Source organism: Papio anubis, chromosome 11 (assembly GCF_008728515.1).
Source record: "Papio anubis isolate 15944 chromosome 11, Panubis1.0, whole genome shotgun sequence".
Taxonomy (NCBI): domain Eukaryota; kingdom Metazoa; phylum Chordata; class Mammalia; order Primates; family Cercopithecidae; genus Papio; species Papio anubis.
Window position 1 is genome coordinate 83,159,805 of NC_044986.1, and position 12,600 is coordinate 83,172,404.

The window sequence follows — 12,600 nt, forward strand, 5'->3', positions numbered from 1 at the left end:
AGAGGGTAATCAGATAAAATGATGGGAGGTTTGCTAATCTAGCTTAGGAGGGTTCTTTGCTAAAACAGGAATTTACAAGGAAGTACACAGATAGGCCTAGGAGAAAGTTCAGGAGCCTGGCTGATTTGACCAAGCAAAGAATCTTTGCCAGAGCCCAGGGGTGTGCAGTTGGTGGCTTACCTGTAAGTAGCTGTGCCATTTTACTTGCTCGCTGGCAATATATGAGAGATCCAGTTTCTTCACATTCGTGTCCACATTTGGTATTGTCACTATTTTTTTATTTTAGTTGTGCCAATAGGTGTGCAGGGATGGTTGCAGCATAGTTTGGTTTGCATTTCCCTGATGTCTAGTAATGTTGACTATATCTTTTCATGTGCGTATTTGCCGTCTGTGTATCCTCTTCAATAAAATGTCTCTTTATATTTTTTGCCCATTTTCTAGTTGAAATTTTTTTCAGTTGTTGAGCTTTGAGATTTCTTTATATATCCTAGATGAGGCTTTTGTCACATATATTGTACAAACATTTTTAATTTTGTTGAAGTTCAGTTTATCGTGTTTTTTTTTCTTTCATGGATCATGTTTTTGGTGTCATTCCACATTCCCCATTCCCCACTCTCCACTCTCCAGCCCCAGATGGCCATGAATTTACTCTCGGTCTCTGTGGAATTGCCTATTCTGAATATTGCCCATAAATGGAATCATATGTCTGGCTTCTTTCACTTAGCATATATTCAGGCCTTATCGGTGTTGTATCATGAACCAGTTTTTTTTAATGGCTTCATTTATTTTTATAGTTGAATAATGTTCCACTGCATGGATAAGACCACATTTTGTTTAGCCATTTGTCAGTTGATCGGCAGTTAAGGTTGTTTTCGCTTATTCGTCTACACCAGTACAGCTGCGTGTGTACCCTTCAGCCCTGCACCTTCCTTATACAGGATGCACAGATGTACGCATGCGCGCACCTGTGTGTACAGTTTTGTTTTCTTTTTTAAATAGTGGAGGATTAACTTATTTTGTAGTTGTTTTTTTTCCTTCGATATTTAGGATGCCTTTTTATGTCTATACAAATAGATATTTATCTCATTCTTTTAAAACACTGTATAGTGTTTAGTGTGGCTGCTTAATTGATCCTATTCTAATAAACATTTATTTGACATTGGGCAACTTCCTGTTTTTCTTTCTTATATAACAGTGGCACCAGGCACAGTGGCTTACGCCTGTAATCCCAGCACTCTGGGAAGCCAAGGCAGAAGGATCACTTGAGCCCAGGAGTTTGAGACCCGCCTGGGCAACATACAGAGACCTCATTTCTACAAACAAACAAACAAACAAAAAATTATCCAGGGTTGGTGGCACTTGCCTGTAGTCCCAGCTACTTTGGAGGCTGAGGTGGGAGGATCACTTGAGCCCAATAGGTCGAGGCTGCAAGGAATTAGGATCACACCACTGCACTCCAGCTTGGGTGACAGAGCAAGACCCTGACTCAAATAAAAAAATAGTGACACTAATCATCCTTGTACAAGTGTCTTTTTGGTGCATAGCTAATTTTATCTACTTTTGGATTTTTCTCTTCAATGCCATTCATCATTAACTTACTTAGAAGTGTATTGATTATCTCCTATAGACTAGGCATTGTACTGTGTATCAGACACTAGGGATACAAACACTAATAAAATGCTATACTCGAGTTTTTTGTAAAGACGATATACCTATAAATAGATAATCATGGTTCACTGTGATTAGCACACAATGTGTTATTACTAAAATCCTGTGGAACAAGTAACAAAGGAGTGTGGAGGATTAAAACAAGGGAGGGGATGCTTGAGGTGGGTCTTCGTGAGGACAAATGGAAGTTCATTTGGGAAAATGTAAGAACACTGAGTTTTGAAATAGAATTGCAAGTGTGAAGAAAGGGACCAGCACTGCATAGGGTGGCATATTTAGGAAATAGCAAATCCATAGTTTAATACAGTCATCAGGAGGCTGTTGGGCAGAGATTGTAGCAGAAGGTAAGGCATGTTAGGTTAAACAGATTGAAAGCAGATTATAGCAGTCTGTGAATGTCCTAAAGAATTTGGACTTCATTTTGTACATAATTAGAAATAATTGAAAAAAATGTAGGCACACTTAAATTTTTTAAGTTTAGTAAATTTTTGTGCTGTGACACTTTATCACCTCCCACAATCACCCTCTTCTACCTCCTCATCTAGGCAACCACTGCTTGTTTTCTGTCTCTAAATTTACTTTTCCTAAACATTTCATATGCATTGGAAACATGTAGTATGCAGTACTTTTACATTGGCTTCTTTCACCTAGTGTGTCTTTGAGGCTCATGTATGCTGTAGTGTGTATCAGTATTTTGTGCCTTTTTATTGCCTGATGGTATTCCATTCTGTGGTGATGCCACACTTTATATGCTCAGCAGTTGATGGATGTTTGGATTGTTTCCAGTGTTTGGTTATTATTAACAAAGCCGCTATGAACATTTGTAGGTAAATCTTTGTGTGGGCACATATTTCTCTTGGGAAGAGGAAATTTTGGATCTTGTGATGAGTTTATGTTTATATATAACTTTAAGAAATTGGGGCATGGTAGCTCACGCTTATAATCCCAGTGACTCGGGAGGCTGAGGCGGGAGGATTGCTTGAGCTCAAGTCAAGAGGTCAAGGCTGAAGTGAGCCATGATCGCGCTACTGCACTCTAGCCTGGACAACAGAGTGAGACCTCACCTCTAAAACAACAAAGAAAAAAAAGTTTACAGACTATTCTCCAAAGTGACTGCATCATTTTACAGTCTGGTCAGCAATGTATGAGGGTTCCAGCTTCTCCAGATGCTCATCACCACTTGGTATTGTCTTTTTGATTATGCCCATTCTAATGGCTATATAGTGTGTCTCATTGTAGTTTTAAGTTGCATCTTCCTAATGACAGGATGTTTATAATCTTTTCATGAAGCAGTTATATTTTAGAAACATGAGTCCAGTGGATAGAGGTAAGAATGGAGGTGAACTACATGAAAGATGAGAGCCTACGCCAGACAGCATGTATAGAGATGGGGAGACATTTTAAAGTGTATCAGCGTTAGAATGAGCAGCATTTAGTAACTCCCGAGTATGATAGATGAAGCAGAGGGAGGTGGGGCTTGTGATCCCAGGATTTTAAACTTTGGCAATTGGGTTCTTCTTGGTTAATGGTGCTGCCATTAGCCAAAAAGTGACTACAGGTACATAAACAGATTTTGTGTTGGTGAATGATGGCTTTTATATTGATCTTGTTCTCTTGGTGTGCCACTGGAATAAACATTTAATAGAGTGTTTGGAAACATGTATCTAGTTCAAAAGAAGAATCTGGCCTGAGGTATGAATTTAGGGGAGTTTACATTGTGTAGGGAACAACTAAATTCATGAAAGTAAATGATGTATCTGTTCCTAAGTCACCCTATCTGCTGAGTTACTTGTGGCAAGTTGTTTAAACAGTAAAAGAATTTAATATGAAAAGATCCACGTTAAGATGATTCTAGGATTAATTCATTCAGGCATGACAGCATCACCAAGGACCTCAGGTTCTTTCTATCTTTTAATGCTGCTGCTGTTCTTGATCTGTTGGGTTGTCCTCATGGTCCAGTTCTTGTTTACACATTCAAACCCAGAATTGCATGCAAAAAGGCTGGGAGCATGTGTTTTTGCCTGGGTCTTTTTTCGTCAACCAAGAAAACCTTTCCTAAAAGCTCCCTTGCAAATTTACTTTCTTGTCTTCTTGGCCAGAATTGCATTAGGTATGTGTTACCAGACTACCCGCTGGCAAGGGGAATGGAAATTGTCACAGCTGGTTCAGACTGCAGCTTTCTAGCCCAAGTATCTTTTACTGTTATCTCTTCTGGAAGAATCCTTTTCCCCTTGCCTTTTGATTCTCTTCTGTAGTTGAGATAGGTTAGATTTTCCATGCAACCCAGTTTTATATCACTTAGTTGTTACTATTCAAATACTTCACAACAGCAAATACTTGCCAAAATCCTATACTCTGTCATTCACTGTGCCGGATTCTAGGATACAGAAATGAATAAGAAACTTGTAGTTTGACATAGATATAAGCTTAAATAGAAGAGTGCTATGATAGATTTGTACACTAAAGTTATTTTGGACTATGAATTTAGTACAACTGTTTATATGTTTGCTTTTTATGAGTAAAGGCATCGCGAGTTTCAAAGTCAGACTTATATTCAACTTATAAATGAACTTTTGGAAATTTAGAACACAACCCATTCATGAGTTGATGTTCCCTTTCTAGTTAGATGGTTACATGTTTATTATAGGAGTGCATGGTATACTAGCCTAAATTAACTGTTCATTTGAGTTATTTAAAGCTGAAACCACATTATATTTTTCTGGAGCATAATGTTTGCGTTTTCTAGTTAACATACCAAAGTAACAGTAATATCTTTAGTTTAAGAACCTGACTGAAATGTTTGTAAAATGTAGATTGTTTCGTAATTTGGCTTTTTGTTTTTAATGGTCATATGAATGCAGCTATCGTGTTTGCAGTATTTGTACAGTGCATGGGGTGCTTTTTCTGGGTGCTGAGAAGGGAGGAGAAATGATAGGGAAGAGGGGATTTGGAGTAGCCAAAGGAAAAAATGTGCAGTCAGTGTTGTTGATTCCACCGAATTCTAAGAATTCCATCACATCTTGATATCTGGTACAAGCTCAAAGTTAATCTTAAATTTTGGCTTAGGTCATGGCCGTACGTGCTGGCTACTTGGGAGGCTGAAGCAGGAGGATCCTTAGAGCCTGGAAGGTCCAGGCTGCTGTGAGCCATGATCGTGCCACTGCACTCCAGCCTGAGTGACAGAGTGAGACCCTGTCTTTAAAAAGAAAACAAAACAAAACAAAAAAGTGTCCAGGCGTGGTGGCTCACGCCTGTAATCCCAGCACTTTGGGAGGCTGAGGTGAGCGGATCATGAGGTCAGGAGTTCAAGACCAGCCTGGCCAACATGGTGAAACCCCATCTCTACTAAAATACAAAAATTAGCTGGGCGTGGTGGCACACGCTTGTAATCCCAGCTACTGGGGAGGCTGAGGCAGAAGAATGGCCTGAACCCAGGAGTCAGAGGTTACAGTGAGCCGAGATTGTGCCACTGTACTCTAGTCTGGGTGACAAGCAAGACTCTGTATCAAAAAACAAAACAAAACAAAACAAAAAAGTGTTTTGGCCTAGATTGACTAAAAGAATATTTAAACTATTATTTTCTATAAAGCAAATCATATTAATAATAGAAATTAGAGGGTGACATTCTGAAACCTTATACATAACTGGTATGATATCCATAATCAGTGCTTGTCCTTGGATTCTGCATGGGTAGTGAGCTTTAAATAAAGTATCTTGTTAGTTTAAGATTGAACCATTTTAATAATTTTGAAAACCAAGATGGATATGTACATTTTGATGACAAGAAAAGATGTTTTGTAAGGGAAATGTGGGATTAAAATGAACTTTTTGTGTGTGTTTACAAATAATTATTAATGTTGAGGAAATTTTTGATGTTAGCTCTGAATTATGAATGTTAGAATATATTTAGAAACGTTTGATTTTCATTTTTTCCATGTCATTGAGAAGCTTGGATATGTTTTTTTAAAGAATTGCCTTCTTCTTAATGTGTTTTCTACAACTAATAGTCTTAGAAATTTCAGACACAAAATCTTTGAAAAAATGACTTGTACTTATTTAGCGTTTTGTTTTGACTAACACCCCTGGTGGTTGTTGAACCACAAGTTCATAGTGTTAAAAGCCTGTGGTAAATTACCCAGTAAGTTAAGTGATTAAAGTTGTTTGGAACATTTTGCCCATGTACGTCCTATTTTTATGTGTATACATATTTATAGATTTGTGCTCATAGGACTATAGCACTATATTGCAAAGGTCCTAACCTTTACTTTATTCACACAACTTCCATTGTGTGCAAAGTGACTTGCAGATCTGTACTGTGGAGCATATCGTTTGCTGTGTCTTTTGTTTACCTCTGAGTAATGAAGTAAAATCTTACTTGATTTTCCTTAGCTAATCTATGTTATGTTATGTTATGTTATGTTATGTTATGTTATGTTACGTTATGTTATGTTACGTTACGTCACATTACATTACGTTATAGTTCTAGGATACATGTGTGGGACTTAAATTCAGTCTTTAGGAAAGGTTTTCTAGGCCGGGCACAGTGGCTCATGCCTGTAATCTAAGCACTTTGGGAGGCTGAGACAGGTGGATCACTTGAGGTCAGGAGTTCGAAACCAGGCTGGCTGACATGACGAGACCCTGTCTCTACAAAAAATATAAAAATTAGCTGGGCGTGGTAGTGTTCGCCTGTAGCCCCAGCTACCTGGGGGACTGAGGTGGGAGGATTCCTTAAGCCCAGGAGTTTGACACCAGCCTGGACAACATGGGGAAACCCCATCTCTACAAAAAATATAAAAATTAGTTGGGCATGGTAGTGCGTACCTGTAGTCCCAGCTACTCGGGAGGCTGAGGTGGGAGGATTCTTTGAGCCCAGGTGGTGGAGGCTGCAGTGAGCTGTGATTGTGCCACCACACTCCAGCCTGGGCAACGGAGCCAGACTCTGTCTCAAAAAAGAAAAAGAAGAAAAGATTTTCTGAAGTTTATGTTGAGTGTTTGTACATATGGGAAAACAGGGAAGAACAGATCATCTGGGGTTTTGGACTTTGAAGATGGGGTGTTTGAAAGCTCTTTTGGTTATGTTATTCTCTATTTTTTAAACTTTAAATTTAGCCTGAAGCCTAAAACTTTTTAGCCAAGAAAACAATGTTTTAGTAAATAGTGCTGTAATAAACAATAGTTGGTAAGTTTACATGTTAATTTTATAATTTGATACATTGGAAATATCTGGTAGAATTAGAATCAGGCTATATATATATATGAATATATGTATGTATATATATGTTGTGTGTGTGTGTGTGTGTATGTGTGGTCAGGCTGGTCTTGAACTCCTGACCTCAAGCGTTCCACTCACCTTGGCCTCCCAAAGTGCTGGGATTACAGGCATGAGCCACCGTACCCGGCCAGGCCATATATTTTTAAAACACACTTTGATGGACTGTTTTTACTTTTTGGGGATAAATTAATTTGAACTTTGTTTAATACGGTGATTGCCTCCTCTCTCTTCCATACCCTTAGGGAGGAATGGAGTAGTTGGCAAAGAATGGCTTTGGGGGAAAATCTCCCTATGCCATTTCTAAAATGGAAACAGTGCATTTCTTCTTTTTTTTTTTTTTTTTTTGGAGACGGAGTTTTTCGCTCTTGTTGCCCAGGCTGGAGTGCAGTGGCGCTATCTCAGCTCACTGCAAGCTCTGCCTCCCCGGTTCAAGTGATTCTTCTGCCTCAGCCTCCAGAGTAGCTGGGATTACAGGCATGTGCCACCACATGCGGCTAATTTTTGTATTTTTAGTAGAGACAGGGTTTCTCCACGTTGGTCAGGCAGGTCTCGAACTCCTGACCTCAGGTGATCTGCCCGTCTCAGCCTCCCAAAGTGCTGGGATTACAGGCATGAGCTGCTGTGCCTGGCCTGCATTTCTTTTCTTGATTAGTAAAAGGGAAATTAAAGATTATGAGCATTTCAGAAGAACACGAAACACCAACTCTTTATTTTTGCCTTCCCTCATTTCTCTGAGGGACAGCCTGAGAGTTTTACAGTCATATGAGGACTCTGAAAAATGTTAGAGACCTGGCTAAGTTGTGGGTAACTAGTGCATTGAGAAGACTGAAAGGCTCCTGAAAGCAGACAAAGCATTGCTAATTGCATTCAGGGTCAGGCTGTCTTTAGCCAGACCATGAAAGATACAGCAGCCTGTCTGCTGATTGGAGACTCTTGTCTTTAAGAAAGACTGCTACCTGATATGCTAGACGGTTTCAGGTTGCCGTCGTTTACATGAATTTAGTCGTGATTGCCAAGACTGCTAAACCTCAGTGTGACACAAGTGATACTTCTAAATGGACTTGAAGACAAGGTATTTGACCTTGCAATGGGGCATAGGCAATGTTCATACAGCTTTTAAAATACGAAACAGAATACTTTGCTATTTGAAGTTTCCGTTAAAAGATTGAATGAGATTATTTTTAAGATCGCTAAGTAAACAGCAGACACATCTTTAAAAATTTTTTATCACTTGACCCAGGAGGCGGAGGTCGCAGTGAGCTAAGGTTGTGCCACTGCACTCCAGCAGGGGTGACAGAACGAGACCCTGTCTCAAAAAAAAATTAAGTTTAATAGTTACTATCTTTTAGATTTATGAATGCTTGCCCCTTAAAGGGTAAGGTGTTAATGGCAGTCCTAATATACAGTAGTTTAGACCTATTCCACGGACTTAGCTCAACCAGTGCAATAAATTCTTCACCCTCACAAGTCCTAATGTTCTAGGTAGAATTGTGGCTGAAATGAAAACTGGTTATGAGACTTTATAATAAAAAAGTAGAAAAAAGTGATATTAGCTAGATGGTCCAATATATTATTGTCTAAGTAGGAATCTGAATATTGTAGAAATGTACGTTTTGGTGCTGCTTCTAGCTGTTCCTGTTCTTTTTCTTTTCAAATTGAGATGAGATTTTTTTTTTTTCTGTAAAGCTTAAGCTAAGATAGGAATTTTATATGGAAGTACTGTTCCCACAGAACTAACTTTACAAATGTAAAGCTTGGGCAGAGGTTGAGGAACATGGTAAAGTGATAGATTTCTTAAAAACTATAGAAATTTTCATTGATTTTACTTTGAAAATGTATAGTTGTACATGTGAAACACTTCTAGTATTGCTTCTACATGTGTTATTCTGACAGTATTCCTTAAGCCTTAAATAAGTTCTTTTTTTTCTAAACAGACTTATGAAAATATGCATCAGTTTAATACTGTCTTGGAATTCATGAGATGGAAGCATAGGTCAAAGCTGTTTGGAGAAAATCGGAAGTACAGTTTTATCTAGCCACATCTTGGAGGTAAGGAAAAGAACATAATTAGAATAATACGAAATTTCTCATTTTTTAATAGTTGAAAATAATCCTTCTACATTGCCACTTTGAGCGTTCTTCTGTTTCTTTGTAACACCACTTTATAGTAGCTTTTTTAGTTTCCTTAATCATCTTCCTGATGAGTTCATAAATAATTCTAATATATTTTCCTCATAAATGTTGAACCTCTTCAGGAGTGAAAGGTATTTATTTCTTACTAATCACTTTCCTAAATCTCCTTTTGGAAGATAAGCATTAAATGGTTTATATGTTTATTTTTTCACCCTAAGTTTGCAAGGCAGAGTTCAGAATGCAAGATTAGGCCAGATGCACCTGTAATCCCAGCACTTTGGGAGGCTGAGGCAGGTGGATCACTTAAGGCCAGGAGTTCGAGACCAGCCTGGCCAACATGGCAAAACCTCGTCTCTACTAAAAATGCAGAAATTAGCTGGGCATGATGGCGTAAGCCTGTGATCCCAGCCACTTGGGAGGCTGAGGTGTGAGTTGCTTGAACCCAGGATGCAGAGGTTGCAGTGAGCTGAGATCGTGCCACTGTACTCCATTCTGGGCAACAGAGCAAGACTCTGTCTCAAAAAAAAAAAAAAAGAAAAGATTATATTGAAAAATGAATGTTTATGTTATTCTGAAGTTTTTATGCTTTTTAGAATTCAGGATTTTTTTTTTTTTTTTTAATTTTTTTTTGGAGACAGGATGTTGCTTTTGTCACCCAGGCTGGACTGCAGTGGTGTGAGCATAGTTTCAACCCCCTGGACTCAAGCGATCCTCCTGCCTCAGTCTCCCACGTAGCTGGGACTACAGGCACACATCACCATGCCCAGCTAATTTATTTTTTTATAGAAACAGGGTCTTATTATCCCTCTGTGTTGCTCAGGCTGGTCTTGAACACCTGGACTCAAGTGACCCTCCCTCCTCAGCCTCCCAAAGTGCTGCGATTACAGGCATAAGCTACCACGCCCAGCCCAGGATAATATTTTTAGCATGTTAGAATAATAGATCTTTAGAAATAGAATTTAAAGAGGTAGGAGCTGCCAGAAATAGGAGGAAAGAAGCCATCCTAAGACAGTATGTACAGGGAAATCAGGCTTACTGTTTTAAAATCCATTTAGAGACTAATGATCAGGTAAAAGGTTTGAATTCATTAGGGATCTACATTTTAAGAAATAGATAGGATGTATAGTTTTGTGAAGCAGTCTACGCTTACACTTCTGGAGGTGCAGGCTTTGCTCGCTGCTTCTGTTAATACTTGCAGCATTCACTTGCCCTTCTCCTGCCCGTGCCAAACCACTGGATTAGCTCTTCTGAAAAATACTGTGACTCAAATTCTTTTATGAGGTTTCATATTGTTTGATTGGTAGAGCTGTGGTCATTTTTTTCTTTCTCAGTTCTTTTGGTTTCCATGACTGTATGCTCTTCTGATTCTACTTATTTAATTACTCCTTCACCTTTTTTCCTTTCCCTCCTACTTTTAAATAATAATGACCTTCCCCAAGGTTTTATCTTTGAAATTCTTCTACTTTTTTTCTTATGTCTTTCCTAGTCTCATGATTTCCACAGTTGTCTCTAAAATGATCTCTCTCAACTTCCTATTTCAGTTGTGGCATTTTCTCTAAGCTTCAAGCCCATATTTTCAGCTGTTTACAGAGGGCTCAGCTTAGTGCCTCAGACTTCCTATTATCTAGCACATCATTCATCATGAGCTCTGCACCCGCTATTTCTCCTTCTGTTAACGGACCTCTTTGTCACCCAGGCTCAGAGTCTTAGTGCTGTATCGGATTCCTCATCATTTGCTTCCTACCCTTAGGCACAAGTGAAGTCCTATCAGTTTTACTTCTCTAACGTATCACAAATATTTGAATCCTCTCTTTCCGAGTCCCCCTTCACCATCCAAGTTTAGGTCCTTACATTACATTTCACTGAAAATATTGCAGGGATCTCCCAACTTATACTTCTTCTCACTCATACTTCACTTTACATGTTGCTGCCAGCTTAAATTATCTTAAGAGATAATTTTGCTTGTATTGTCGGTGACAGTTTGCCTGTCTGCCAGAGTAAGGACAAATTCCTCTAATTTTAAAGATAGCATAGCTTTGCCTTCATCTGTCCATTTCTTTCACCCTTTAAGCATTTATTAAACACCTACTGTATGCCAGGCATTGTGTTAGGTCAGAATGCAAAACATTAAATAAAAACAGGTTCCTGGCTATACTCAAAAAATAGTCTGTCTAGAGATGGATGAGCATGAAAACAGTTATTTAAGTGCAATCTGAGAAGTGCTATATTATGATTGAAATGATTTATTTGATTATTCCACACTGTATACATAGATTATAATTATAACATCATGGTACACCCATAATTGCATACAGCTATAATTTTTCAAAAAAATTTAAAAATATGAGTGACCATGTCAAAAAAAAAAAAAGTGTATTGGCATCACCTAGAAATACTACACCAGTGTTGTGAGAGGAGAGAATTGTCAGGCAGGCTTCAGAGAAGAGATAATATTTGAGCAGAGTCTTCGTGGACGAATAGAAGATTGCCGAATGGAAATTGGAAAGTGTAATACTGTAAAATACATATTTGGTTTTTGATGCCATTTCCTGGCATTCAAGTCTTAAAATCCTTGAAACCTCTGAAGTGATGTCTTTTTGTATGCTAATGAGTTAACTAGTAGATGGCAGCCCGCTGGTTAGCTTTAGGTTGGGGGCTGGTCAGCAGAAACACTAAGGCAGGATTAGAATCAGAACTTTCAGTTCCCACCCTCCCAACCCCCAACATTTAGGGAGGGGAGAAGGGCAGAGGGTTAAGTTGATCACCAGTGACCCGTGGTTTAGTTAGTCATGCCTACAGAATGAACGTTCCATAAAAATCCAAAAGAACTGGGTTCAGAGAGCTTCTGGATAGCTGAACATGTGCAGGTTCTGGTGCCCTGTACATCTCTTTATCTATTCTTTGTAACATCCTCTATAATAAACCTGTAAACATAAATGTTTCCTTGAAGTCTGTCAGCCGCTCTAGCAAACTAATAGAACCTGAGAAAAAGGGGTTGTGGATACCTGGATTTATGGCTGGTTGGTCAGAAGCACAGGTAAAATAACCTGGGCTTGCCATTGGCATTGGAAGTGGGGACCACCTTGAGGATTGATCCCTCAACCTGTGGGATCTGGTGCTGTCTCCTGGTGGATAGTGTCGGAATTGAATTGGAGGTTCCAGCTGGTGTCTGATGCAGAATTGTCTGCTTGCTTGTTGGTGGGGAGAAACCCTCACACATTTGGTAAGAAAAATCTTCCCTGTTGATTGTTTTGGTGAGAGGGCGGAGGAAAAATAGTTTGAGTGTTTTCCATACTCACAGAAGGCAAGGGAATTAATTTCATGCACAGAACCCAGAGCGGGGTGGAGGCAGAGCTTGAAAGCGTGTAGAATGTACAGAAGATAGAATAATTTTTGTATTGCTTGAATTTAGAATAGGAGAGAGAGTTTGAAGGACAAGGCTGGAAAGGACCTTATGAAGAATTTTGAATGCCATGGCAAGGAGTCTAGACTTTTATTTTGTGAAAAATGGGCAGTCATTGAAA

At 39.0% G+C, this 12,600-nt stretch overlaps 1 protein-coding gene across 11 annotated transcripts in view; it reads left to right on the plus strand.

The window, feature by feature from the left end:
• BMPR1A (bone morphogenetic protein receptor type 1A) overlaps window positions 1-12,600 on the plus strand; it is a 169,004-nt gene that overhangs the window by 74,687 nt on the left and 81,717 nt on the right. For all 11 annotated transcript variants that reach the window (XM_021943316.2, XM_021943311.2, XM_021943314.2 and 8 more), the window contains one exon: window positions 8,878-8,992. The gene's annotated coding sequence lies outside the window, so the exon portion shown is untranslated. The remainder of the gene's footprint in view (window positions 1-8,877; window positions 8,993-12,600) is intronic.